General features: G+C 44.4%; 1 long non-coding RNA gene across 1 annotated transcript; it reads left to right on the top strand.

The window, feature by feature from the left end:
- Positions 1 to 1,926: 1,926 nt before the first annotated feature.
- On the top strand, positions 1,927 to 10,677 carry LOC147747410 (uncharacterized). Its single transcript, XR_015299470.1, has 3 exons — positions 1,927 to 2,020; positions 3,070 to 3,229; positions 9,857 to 10,677. It is a non-coding gene; the product is annotated as an uncharacterized LOC147747410 (long non-coding RNA).
- The last annotated feature ends 419 nt before the right edge of the window (positions 10,678 to 11,096 follow it).

Genomic DNA, 11,096 nt, shown 5'->3' on the forward strand with positions numbered 1-11,096 from the left:
GGTGACCTGATCGCACTTAGTCAAGCACTTAAGGCCCCCAGAAAAACATGTGATGTGTCAGGACCTGGGAGGGAGTACAATGACGTGTATGATGTCTTCTCTACTCCCCTTTAGGGTAGAGAAATGTTGCATTACTTCCATTATCCTTTATTAGGTTCAGGGGGTTTTGCCTGATTCCACTACACTCTACTTGACAGAGTGGAAAAATAATGGATACCAGTACGATTTTGGGGGTAGCGGGTAGTATGGCTTCAATTGCTCATATGGGTTTCGTCCAGTTGTATGTCTTCCACTACTCTTTCAGGGAAGGGGAGAGTCGGGCGCCTTCATCTACTCTCTGTAGGACAGAGGAAGGATAACTCCTATGCTCTTTCCAGGAGTGGGAGCGTTGGATGGTAGGATTGCTTCCTCTACTTAACAGCAGTAAGTTGCTTCTACCACTGTATTACAGTGTGGGTGGAGATTATTTTTTTCCACTACACTCTCCTGGACAGAAAGGAGTAGGAGTTTCCAGACCTCCTTTAGGGTAGGGGACAAGAGAATGGATGCTCGTAGTCTCATTGGGGTTTGAAGTTAGTTTGATGGGGCTGACTTCCACTACACTCTTTCAGGCAGAGGAGAGGAAAGTAGAAGCGTTTCCACAACTCTCCATCAGATAGAGTAGAATGGAAACAAGTACTCTTATTTGGAAAGTTGTTTGACTTCCTCCACCATCCGTAAAGTAGCGTAATGTATCTGGCCGTCTTAAACTACCTCATGGCCAGCAGGGGAGCATTCACCACTTTCATTGTTCTTCCCTTTCTGGGGTCCAAGCATGGCTTCCTTCCATCCACCTGAACAGGCAATTTGGGTTTTGTAATTCAGTATTTTGAAGGGTGGTGTTGAGGGCGTCCCTTCCTAATACCAAATCGCAGTGTTATGTATGAATGTTCTAGGACCGAAATGTGATTGCAAAATATTTAGCAATTTACCACTAATTCAAAGTTGGTGGTAACCCATTCGCACATGGGAAGGGTTTGCCCGAGGGTGTTTTTTTTAAAAGCAATCATGTGATGTAGTGTTCTGATCCTTTTTAGATCTGGTTAATCGTAGTTTTAGATGCCTGGAAGACCTTATAACCTCACTTCTTCAAAAAAATGGATGAAGTAGAGAGTGAGAAGATAGGCTTTGCATCGGCTCCCTTAAGCCATTTGCTTGCATATATTTGTCTTGGTTTGCCCTTGCATGGATTAGTTATCCATCAAGGCTATGGCACCTCTTGGATGGTAACATTGTCCCGTTTGGGTACCCACTAGATTTTGGTGATGGGGTATTAAGTAATATGTTTACTAAACTGCAGATGCGACCTGATCTATAGTTTGTAATTTCAAGCTTGAGTGTTCTTTGATGTATTTGTTCCGCTGATACAGCCCCTTTTTAAATGCTTATTTATGTTTTTTTTTGTTCAGGAGGTGGTGCTGTTTAGAGGCCTTAGCCTGTCATAAAGATATAGTGCTATTTAAGTTCACCTATGTTATGTACAGTTCTTCATATGACTCATTTTCATAACTCTTCTTTGATGGTACAGCTCAACTCTGTTAAGACAGTTTGTTTTCACCCAGGATGTTGCTTCTTTATGGATTATTAATTATGTGGCTGCAGGAGGCAATAATCAGTCACCCTACTATTCCTAACAACTTCCACTAACACAGCCAGGCAGACATATTGGCTTTGTCAATGGTTTTTTGGTAGGGTTTTCACTATGTATGTATTTAAGATAAATACAATAAAATAACTCCAGACATGAAGAAAAAAAACTGACCCCCCCTGCTTAAAAAGAGGACAATGCAGTTATTGCTTCATTGACTAAAAATTAAGATTTGGAAAGAATAAGCTGTACACCAGGAGTTAATATTGTCTGCTTGATTTCTGCAGATTCCGTTTCAACGAAAGTGATATACCTCTTCTTAAATCCCTTCCACAGTCTGACATTGGATTCAAGTTGTAACCATCAGCTTCAAACAATGGCTGCGTGTGACAGGTGAGTGCTCACCAAGACACTGAACATCCCACTAATAAGCTCAGCAGACCAAGAACAGCCATGTTTACCAAAGTTCCAATAATTGTGGCCCGGTTTCAAGCTCGTTCTCGTCTTATTTCCTTCATTTTATGCTTTATCTGCCTAATCTCAGTTTTATATGCAACACTATACCTCCGACAATGCTGTTAGCTTTGCCCAAGGGTATTTATTGATGCCATACAATAAAGGCGTCCTGCTGTCAGGCCACTCTCTGATTTGATGGAGAAGGAAAATTCATTTTTTTATCATATAGATTACATGACTATTAAAAGTGCTGTAAACGTGATTAAGTGACGGTGTAGGGCTTTAGTGATATTCATGTGCAAACAAGTGAATCGCAGAGCGAAGCGCCTGGGAAGAGGATTTCAGTGGCTGTTATGTTTTCTGAGAAGTAGGTGGGTAAACACTGCCCGCTCATCTATTAGATCTTCTTGCTGAGTGGTATCAAATCTGCAGACTGAGAAATTTGTCGAGGTTTTGACGCAAATTAAGTGTTTTTAAGGTGTCGTTATATAAAAGATTTAAAAAGGTAAGTCACCGTATGTTAATACAAGCAAGCTGTGTTGATTAGGTAAGAAGGCTGGACCGTTTCATATCAATCTAGAATTTCAGGGCAGGCGACGGCCTAGATTGGTAGGATAAGGTCGGGCAGACACAAGTGCCCAAAGGCAAGAAGATACTTCGAAGGGCTAGCTTGAAAAGGCTCAGTTCTGTTTTAATCCCTCTGAGTTTAACCTGATGACAGTGTGGTTATCTATGTCCAGCCAGTTGAAAGAGGCTTCAGAATTGATGGCAGAAGCACAATCATCAATGTTCTTGGACAAACTCACTGGGGAATTTTAAGCTGACTCTAGAAAGGTGGAATTCTTATGCTCTGGGTGTTAGTGTGGTACATGGTAAAATAGGCCATCCACTCTTAACATATAATAAGATCTCTGTGGGTGACTGGTTTGTTATTTTGACAGGTGTCTGAGGAATTAATCATTTTGGAGATGTGTTTTCTTCCACAGAGTGCACCACAAGGAACTCTTTGGCCCTTGACTGATTAGGCAGATCAACAACAACAGCTATGGACTGTGCTGGAAGAACCCAGAGTAGACCATCTTCTGCATTCCCTGGAAGCCTCTCGCCAGGAAGGATATTATGGGTCAGGACTGTGAGCTTTTCAAGGTACTGCAAGATTCATGATTTATCCAGGCAGGGCTTCGTGGGCTGAATCAAGATATACAGCTGAATCCCACTGTTCAGTATAAATTACGCTAGATAAGAATAATTGTTATATCAAGTTTTTTATGTAAATCGTACAGTATACAAATTGCAATCTATCCCAAAAAAAACCCAACAATTTGGAAGCTTTTAAGGTATTTGTAGAGTAGAGTAGTGTGGCGAGATCTGCCTCTCACCTCACATTCACCAATTTCGCTCGTCATATTTTTCCAAAGGACAACATATCGTGATCCCTTTTCCTCTTTCCAAATATTTCCTGCCAACTCCTCTTTCAGGGAAAAGGTTGAATTTAATGAAAGGGGGTGAAGATGGAGAGGATTTGCTACTCGAATCTACTCAATAGCGGTACAGGTCGTTAAATAATCATGTGTATCCATTGGTTGAATTACATAACATAATAAGCTGTAACTGGTCAGTGAAATGCTACACAAATACTAAAGATTGAGATGTTTTGCGCATCCTGGCCATACCTCTGACCCTGCCCACTGATCCAATCCTCAGGTTATTCCCATTCTCTGATTCTCCGCCCACAGTACCCCTACTTTTTTCCCCCCACTTTGACCACTGATTTAAAGTAATCTAAAGGTGCATGATTTATGAACATTCCTTGTCCTGCTTACTGTCCACTTTAACACAGAATTTTAATCTGCTGCTGTAAGGGAATACCAAGCATTGAAAATGCAATAGGTCTTGCCTTTGACTAAGTTGAAGCCATTTGCTTTGCTAATGGTATTGTATAGCAAAGCAAATGGCTTTAACTTAATAAAAGGCGAGACCTATTGCATTTTTATTGCTTGTTCCAGTATGTAGTAAAGCGTCACTTGGAACGCGCAAGCTAAGCAAAACAGTTAAGTGCCGTCGGCCATTGTAAGGCGTTGTAAATCTTACTGGGCATGAGGCTGCCGATCAGCTCCTACTGGCACCGGGGACGCCATGGAGATTCGCGCAGCAGGAGTTCTAGTCTTGTGGTTGCCATTGTCAAGATACTGACATGCTTTCCTTTGAGAGCACTATACTGACGTCTGAATTCTGATGCATTTGTACAGCACAACAAGCTCTACTTCCTCCAGAAAGCACGTAGAGATTGGGACATTGGGGCCCCAGGGGGAGCAGAGTGAGAGCAGTCTCCCACTGGGGTCTTTCGCCCAGATGGACAAGCCCAAGGACGGCGTTAGGCAGGTAGGGATTGAAGCAGGGGCGCGCGCTGAGGGAGGTCGTGAGGCGGCAGCTGGGTGGCAGGAGGTTAGTTTTTTGCGAGTGCGACATCGTTTTTGGCATATTTACTGTAGCGGCCTTTTGTAGTGGGGCATTTTCTTGTTGCTGAGAATGTCACTGAAAGCGGAGCTGCTCGAAGCGCTCCGCATCATACAGGAGGCGGGTCCGGCTGATTTATTATCGGTCGAGGCCCGCAGGGTGACGCAGCATTCACTGGTCAGGCCGCGAAGGCAGGCGGCGACCGGAGTACAGCGTGCTGTGGCTGCGTGTTTGCCACAGAGTTCAGTGAGAGGGCGGGGAGCTTCGCGTTTGGCAAAAAAGAGGCCTGCCAGCATCTGTGGAACCAGGGGCACAGCACGCCCAGCGCTGAAGAGGCAGGCGCGCTCCCTGTCGCCAGTTGGGGCACTTGTGGACCGAGAGACTGTGAGGGAAGAGTCCGTGGAGTGGTTGGGACCAGTGGAAGGTAGGGGCAATTTGGCAGGGTTGAGAGCGTTTTTTGTTTGCGCAAGGCACCTTTCAAAGGGTATAGCAGGCGTGGAGGAAAGTGTGGTGGACGAGTTAGTGGTGGTGCAGGTCATGTGGTAGATACACGGACGGAAGCAGTGCAGCAGACATTGCCAGATAATGCAGGAATGCCTGGAAATGTTGCCCTTGTCTTTTCTTAGTCTGCCACATCGCAGCAGACCCCTTCATTGGTACTTTATTGTAGTGATTCTGAAGAGGACCAGGAGGCGCAGGAGCCTTTGGTAAACACAGTGAGCTTTTCATTAGCAAAAGCACCTGGTGGTGTCCTGTCGCAAGTCAAGAGTAATGTCATTGCTAAGAACCAGTTTGTGGGTGGTGCTGGCAATTTGCTCTCCAGTGTAGAGCCCGAACTGGGGAATGTGAGGGACGGCGCTTACGTATGCCAGGCAGCAGATTGTGATTTTGAGGTAGTGGAGGTGAGGCCCCACAGGCAATCATTTCCACAGAGTGTTGTAGGACAGGATTGTACCGTTAGGGAGCCAGTGAGCCGTTATAAGACTGAGAACATTTTTCCTGGTGCCAGGTCCCCTCCAGGCCAGAGGTCCTATAAACACGCCTAGGTTAAGTGGGAGGAAGAAGGTCAGTGGGTGTGGGTTTCACATGACAAGACATAGGGTTGTGATAAGGAGAATGTTTTTCACGTGTTGGATACAGAGTCAGGCACGTCCCTTTCCCCTCATTTTGCGTCAGATAAAAGGACAAGGAAGAATGTTTTGGTCGCAGCCACACATGACGGCCGTATAGTTGGGAAGCTGCGGCGCAGTTTGCGGTTGCCAACAGTACTGCAGTGAGTGACGTGTCACGTGCGGATTCTCTCCAAGCAGGCAGACCTACTGAGCGGAGGTCTGTCAGAGACTGGACTGAATTTGATGGAGGCATAGGTGACGGTGAAAGCACTAGTACTAAGCGGTCTGGTGGTGAGGATCCAAATTTTTATTTTGAGGTGGACAGCAATATTTTGGAGGAAGGTGAATTATGTGATGTGCAAGATAATGATGGGTGGGTAGGTGATGGGAGGGGTTTGTGTGGGTCAGGGAGGGGGGAAACATTTTGTGCTCCCTCATTGCAGAAGTCAAGAGCGGACCGGACAACTACAGAGAAAATTCACCAACGTAAGCAGCAAAGCAACAGCTGTTTGTTTCGCTCTTTTGTTCTGGTTTTTTTACCTTGTGTGACTATTAGAACTTCTGATTTACACACCCATTATGCACTGCAGGTATGGATTAGCTTTATGCATCTTGGTCATTTACATCAGGCAGGGTGTATTTAAAGTAATCTAAAGGTGGATGATTTATGAACATTCCTTGTCCTGCTTACTGTCCACTTTAACACAGAATTTTAATCTGTAAGAATTTCAAGACAGAGCGGAGCAACAGCCTGGGATTTCACTGGTCATACTTTAGGCAAGCGGGTGGGGGAAGGTCTAAGGGAGCAGGACAAACAGGTACGGTCATGGGCTAAGAAGAAGGGTAATTTGCCCGATACCTTGGAATAAATCCCCATTGTTCAAGTGGGATGGAGTGACGAGGCTGTGCAACAGGACAAGCATCAGTTAGTTCCAAAATCGACAGTTACTGAGGTAAACATAAAGAAACGTCTCCCTTACATGGGTTTGGCGATGCCTTTAGACACACATTCATCATTAAAAATGAAACAAAGAATTTGGGATCATTAATATGTAGACGTTTTTAAGTTACTGCATAGAGACGTGCAGGCCAAAGAAGAGTCAAAGTAAGAAGAGTGGGAGTTAGCGAGGCGTCCTAGGGTCCCCCGCAATATTGAGAATTGGACGTCGGCATTTCTCATCTTTGCCAGCATATACACTGAAAAAGACCCCGTGAGAGGGCGGTTTCTCTTTTTAAATACATGGATTTAGTCCGAAAAGTGCAGATGCATTTTGGGGGTTATTCATGGCTTAATTATGAAGAAGAATTTCAAGCCAGAAGGAGTATATGTCCAGAGAAACCTTGGGGGGGACGTAGATGCAGAATTGTGGCTACAATGGATGTCATCGACAAATCCGCCAGCTACAACACATACGGCTAGCGGTCTACCAGTTGTCTATCGTCCCTTTCTGCCGCGTCCCGCTCAGCCAGGGGCGGGTAACCAGGGAGAGGTCAGATGGCAGGATTTGGAACATGTTGGAATTTCAACAGAGGTTTTTGCAGCCGGCCAGTCTGCCGTTTTAGACATGAATGTTCCCAATGCGGAGGCTGCCACCCTGTTACCCAGTGTGTTGCAGTGCCATCAGGGCAAGGAGGACAAAGGGTGCCAGAAGCAAACTTTGTTGCGAGAGGAAGGGGGACCCCATTCCCAGTTGTTCAAAAGGCGGCTACGCCAAGTAAGTTAGAAGCTATGATAGCATGGTTGGAAATTTACCCGGACTGGCATGCAGCGAACAAATTGTATTGGGGATTTCTTGAAGGTTTTCAGATCAGTTATCAAGGGCCTAGAGTACGACGCTGGGCCGATAACCAAAGTCAGCAAAATAATTTCCCGAAATAGTGCGAAAGAAATTAGATGAAAAGGTGTCATTAGGCAGAGTAGCAGGTCCTTTTGAGATGTGTCCCTTGCCTAACTTGATTGTGTCACCAGTGGAAGTTATTCCTAAGAAGACAGCTGGTGAGTTTAGAATGATACAGCATTTGTCATGGCCGGAGGGCCAATCAGTTAACGACTTTATTTCTCCCATGGATACAACAGTTTCATACATGTCAATTGATGCGGCCCTGAAAATGGTCAATAATTTGGGCAAAGACACGGAGTTGGCAAAGTGCGATATTCAATCTGCATTTAGGTTAATACCGATACACCCGTCAGATTTTGAGTTGTTGGGTATGTTTTTTGAAGGATGTTACTATGTGGACAGAATGCTTCCCATGGGTTGTGCGGCCTCATGTGCGCTATTTGAGATCTTTAGCACCTTTTTAAATTGGGTATTCACACAGACTTGTCAGCAGGGTGAAGCATGTCACTATTTGGACGATTTTCTTTTCATGGGAAGAGGGCGGACACGGGACTGTCAGGTGGCATTAGATACATTTCAGACATTGGCAGAGAATTTGGGTGTGCCCTTAGCGCCGGCAAAATCTGTAGGTCCTACCACAAGGTTAACTTTCCTTGGCATTGAGATTGACACAGTTGAAATGATGGCAAAGTTGTCAAAAGACAAATTGCAGGAGATTAAGGAGTCTGTGACAAGTGCTTTAGGACAAACAAAATTGGAGCTTAGACAGGTACAGCGTTTACTAGGTTATCTGAATTTCACATGCAGAGTCATCAGAGCAGGCTGTACTTTTAGTAGAACTCTGGGCATGGCTATGTCAGGCGCCTGGCTAACTCATCATAGGGTGCGCATTTCTAGACCAGTGAAGGAAGATTTGAATGTTTGGTTAACATTCTTGCAGGAGTTTAATGGGGTACCATTGCATTTCATAGAGGAACAATTAGTTTGGCAGGTACAACTGTATTCTGATGCAGCGGGCTCCAAAGGTTTTGGCATATTTTGGGACGGACGATGGTGTGCCGAGGAGTGGCTGGAGGATTGGAAGACTCAAGGGAGGAGTATAGCATTTCTAGAACTATTTCCCCTTATTGCAGCACTTTTGGTATGGGGCATAGAATTTCAGAACAGGTCGGTCCTTTTTCATGTAGACAACATGGCTGTAGTGAATCTAATCAACCATCAAAAAGCTAAGGATTTGAGGGTTTTGCGGCTGCTCAGGGAATTTATGCTGATCAGTTTGAAATTAAATATTGTCTTTAAAGCAAAATACATCCCTGGGGTTAATAACTGCATTGCTGTCGCCTTGTCTCGTTTCAATTGGCAGCGTTTTCGTGCTTTGGCGCCAGGGGCAGAGGCCAGCAAAACCCTCATCCCAGACAAAATTTGGGCCCAGGGGACTGAGAATTACCCAACTGATAGAAGACTCTTTGGCCGAGACTACTAAAAAGAATTACAGACAAGCATGGGTGGAGTTCCTCAGTTATGTGCAGTATTCACAGATCAGTAGCAGTACACAAGTATTGGTTCCCATTATGTTGGATTATATTCTGTTTTTGTCTACCAAGGGTTTATTGTCTAACACAATAAGAGGTAAATTAGCTGGGGTTTCGTTTTATAGCCGGTTACATTGGGGCATTGACCCAGTTGATAGCTTTCTGGTCACAAGGATGATGAAAGGTTTGAGTGAAAAGACGAAAATAGTCCCCAAGCCTAGGGCGCCCATTACTTTTCAATTGTTACAAAATATTTTATCTACCCTACCCAATTGTTACAATACACACGAAGTGGCTTCATTCAGACTGTGCATGATTTGGTTATTTTTTGGAGCCTTTCGAGTATCGGAATTGCTGGGAGTGAGGGGTAAAGAGGGTCTCAGTTCAGAGGATGTGGTATTGGAGGGCAATAGAATTCGTATATGGTTAAAAAGCTCCAAGACGGATCAGTTGGGCAGGGGTGTTTAGGTTTTTCTGAGTAAAAGTGGTTTTATAAGTTGTTGCCCAGTTTTAGAGTGGGAGAAATTTCAGTTGCTCATGAATTTTCAAGGAGGGGATGTGTTTGTTCATAAGTCTGGTGCTCATGTATCAAGCTCCCATTTGTTGGCAGTCTTAAGGAAGGCTTTGCTCATCATTGGGGAAAACCCTGCGGCATACGGGACGCACTCATTTAGGATAGGAGCAGCCACAGAGGCGGCACAGTTGGGCTTGGGATGGGAGGCCATCAAAAAAATAGGGAGATGGAAATCAGGTTGCTGTGCCCGTTATGTGCTCAAATGATAGTTTGATTGCTGTTTGTGGCTTGTTTTTCTAATTGTGTTTTCTATATAGGTGATATTCGCGGTGTACCAGGAAAGAAACAAATCTGGATTGTCGGGCATTTATTTGTCAAATGGGCGGCCATCTTTGCTGAGCGGCAAATTTATGGACGGAGCCTCGGCATTCCAAGCGATGGACATGAACTACAGTGGCGCGGGAAAGGTGGTATGAGATGGGTGGAGCTATTCCCTACTCTTACCAAAATGAGGTATGACAGAGGTTTGCCAGCGGTATTAGTAATCCATCTTGGCGAAAACGACTTGGTGCCCCTGTCCGGCTTAAAAATAATAAAATGTATGCAACTAGATTTGGCAGTTTTAAAAAACAATTGGTTAGGTACCTGTATTATGTGGACCGATTTCATCTACAGACAACACTGGAGGAACACTAGGGACAATTCCTCAATGGACAAGACTCAACAGAAATTGAACAGGGCTATGAGGGTTTTTTGCGCAGGGATGGATATAAAGTACATCTGTCATGAGCACATTGGTAGCAGAGAAGGCCACTTGTTTAGGGATTTTGGGGTGCACTTGACGGATTTGGGTTTAGCATGTTATTTTCTGGAGCTGCAAGATTTTTTAGCAAAAGAACTGCAAGTGAATTTGTGGTGCACTGGAAGGGATTAACCAATTTGAAGTACAACATGGGTGGGGTCCATGAAAACTCTTCGGTTTTCCTGGGTGGCGTTGGTATTGGGGTGGGTAAGTCTGGAGCAGATTTGCCCACCTCGGATTTTGGGAAAAAAGAATGGTGAAAGGAGTAAAGGTAACAAATGAAGAGAAATGAAACACAAGGTTTGTAAAGAATGTGATAACATAATATTTTATGGTTTCGGTCTGAAAATGCTAATATTTAATACGCAGGAAATTATTAAAGGTTTTGGCACGTTTGACTAAATTGTGGATCTTATGAACTCAATTGCCTGAGTTTGGAGTTACCTGATCTAAAATAAAGGTAGCCTTTTCTGCTATTTAATAAACATGAGTCCGGGGCTGGTTATTTTGGGCGTTTATCATTGGAGATTTTCTAACACATGACGTTGTGTGTTGAGTGCAAGTTTAGAACGCGTAGACTGGGTACTAGTCATGAGGCCTTTGGGGTGGGCTATCAAAGGAGACATTTTAAGAAGTTTTAATTCTGCAGTAGAGAGTTTGTTGACTTCACAGGAGTGCAGGATCATGCTAGCAAGTGATCTGGAGACAACCTGTGACAGACTCATGCAATGGTATCATTCTGATTTTCTTCAGTT

This window comes from Lissotriton vulgaris, chromosome 1_1 (assembly GCF_964263255.1).
Source record: "Lissotriton vulgaris chromosome 1_1, aLisVul1.2, whole genome shotgun sequence".
NCBI lineage: Eukaryota > Metazoa > Chordata > Amphibia > Caudata > Salamandridae > Lissotriton > Lissotriton vulgaris.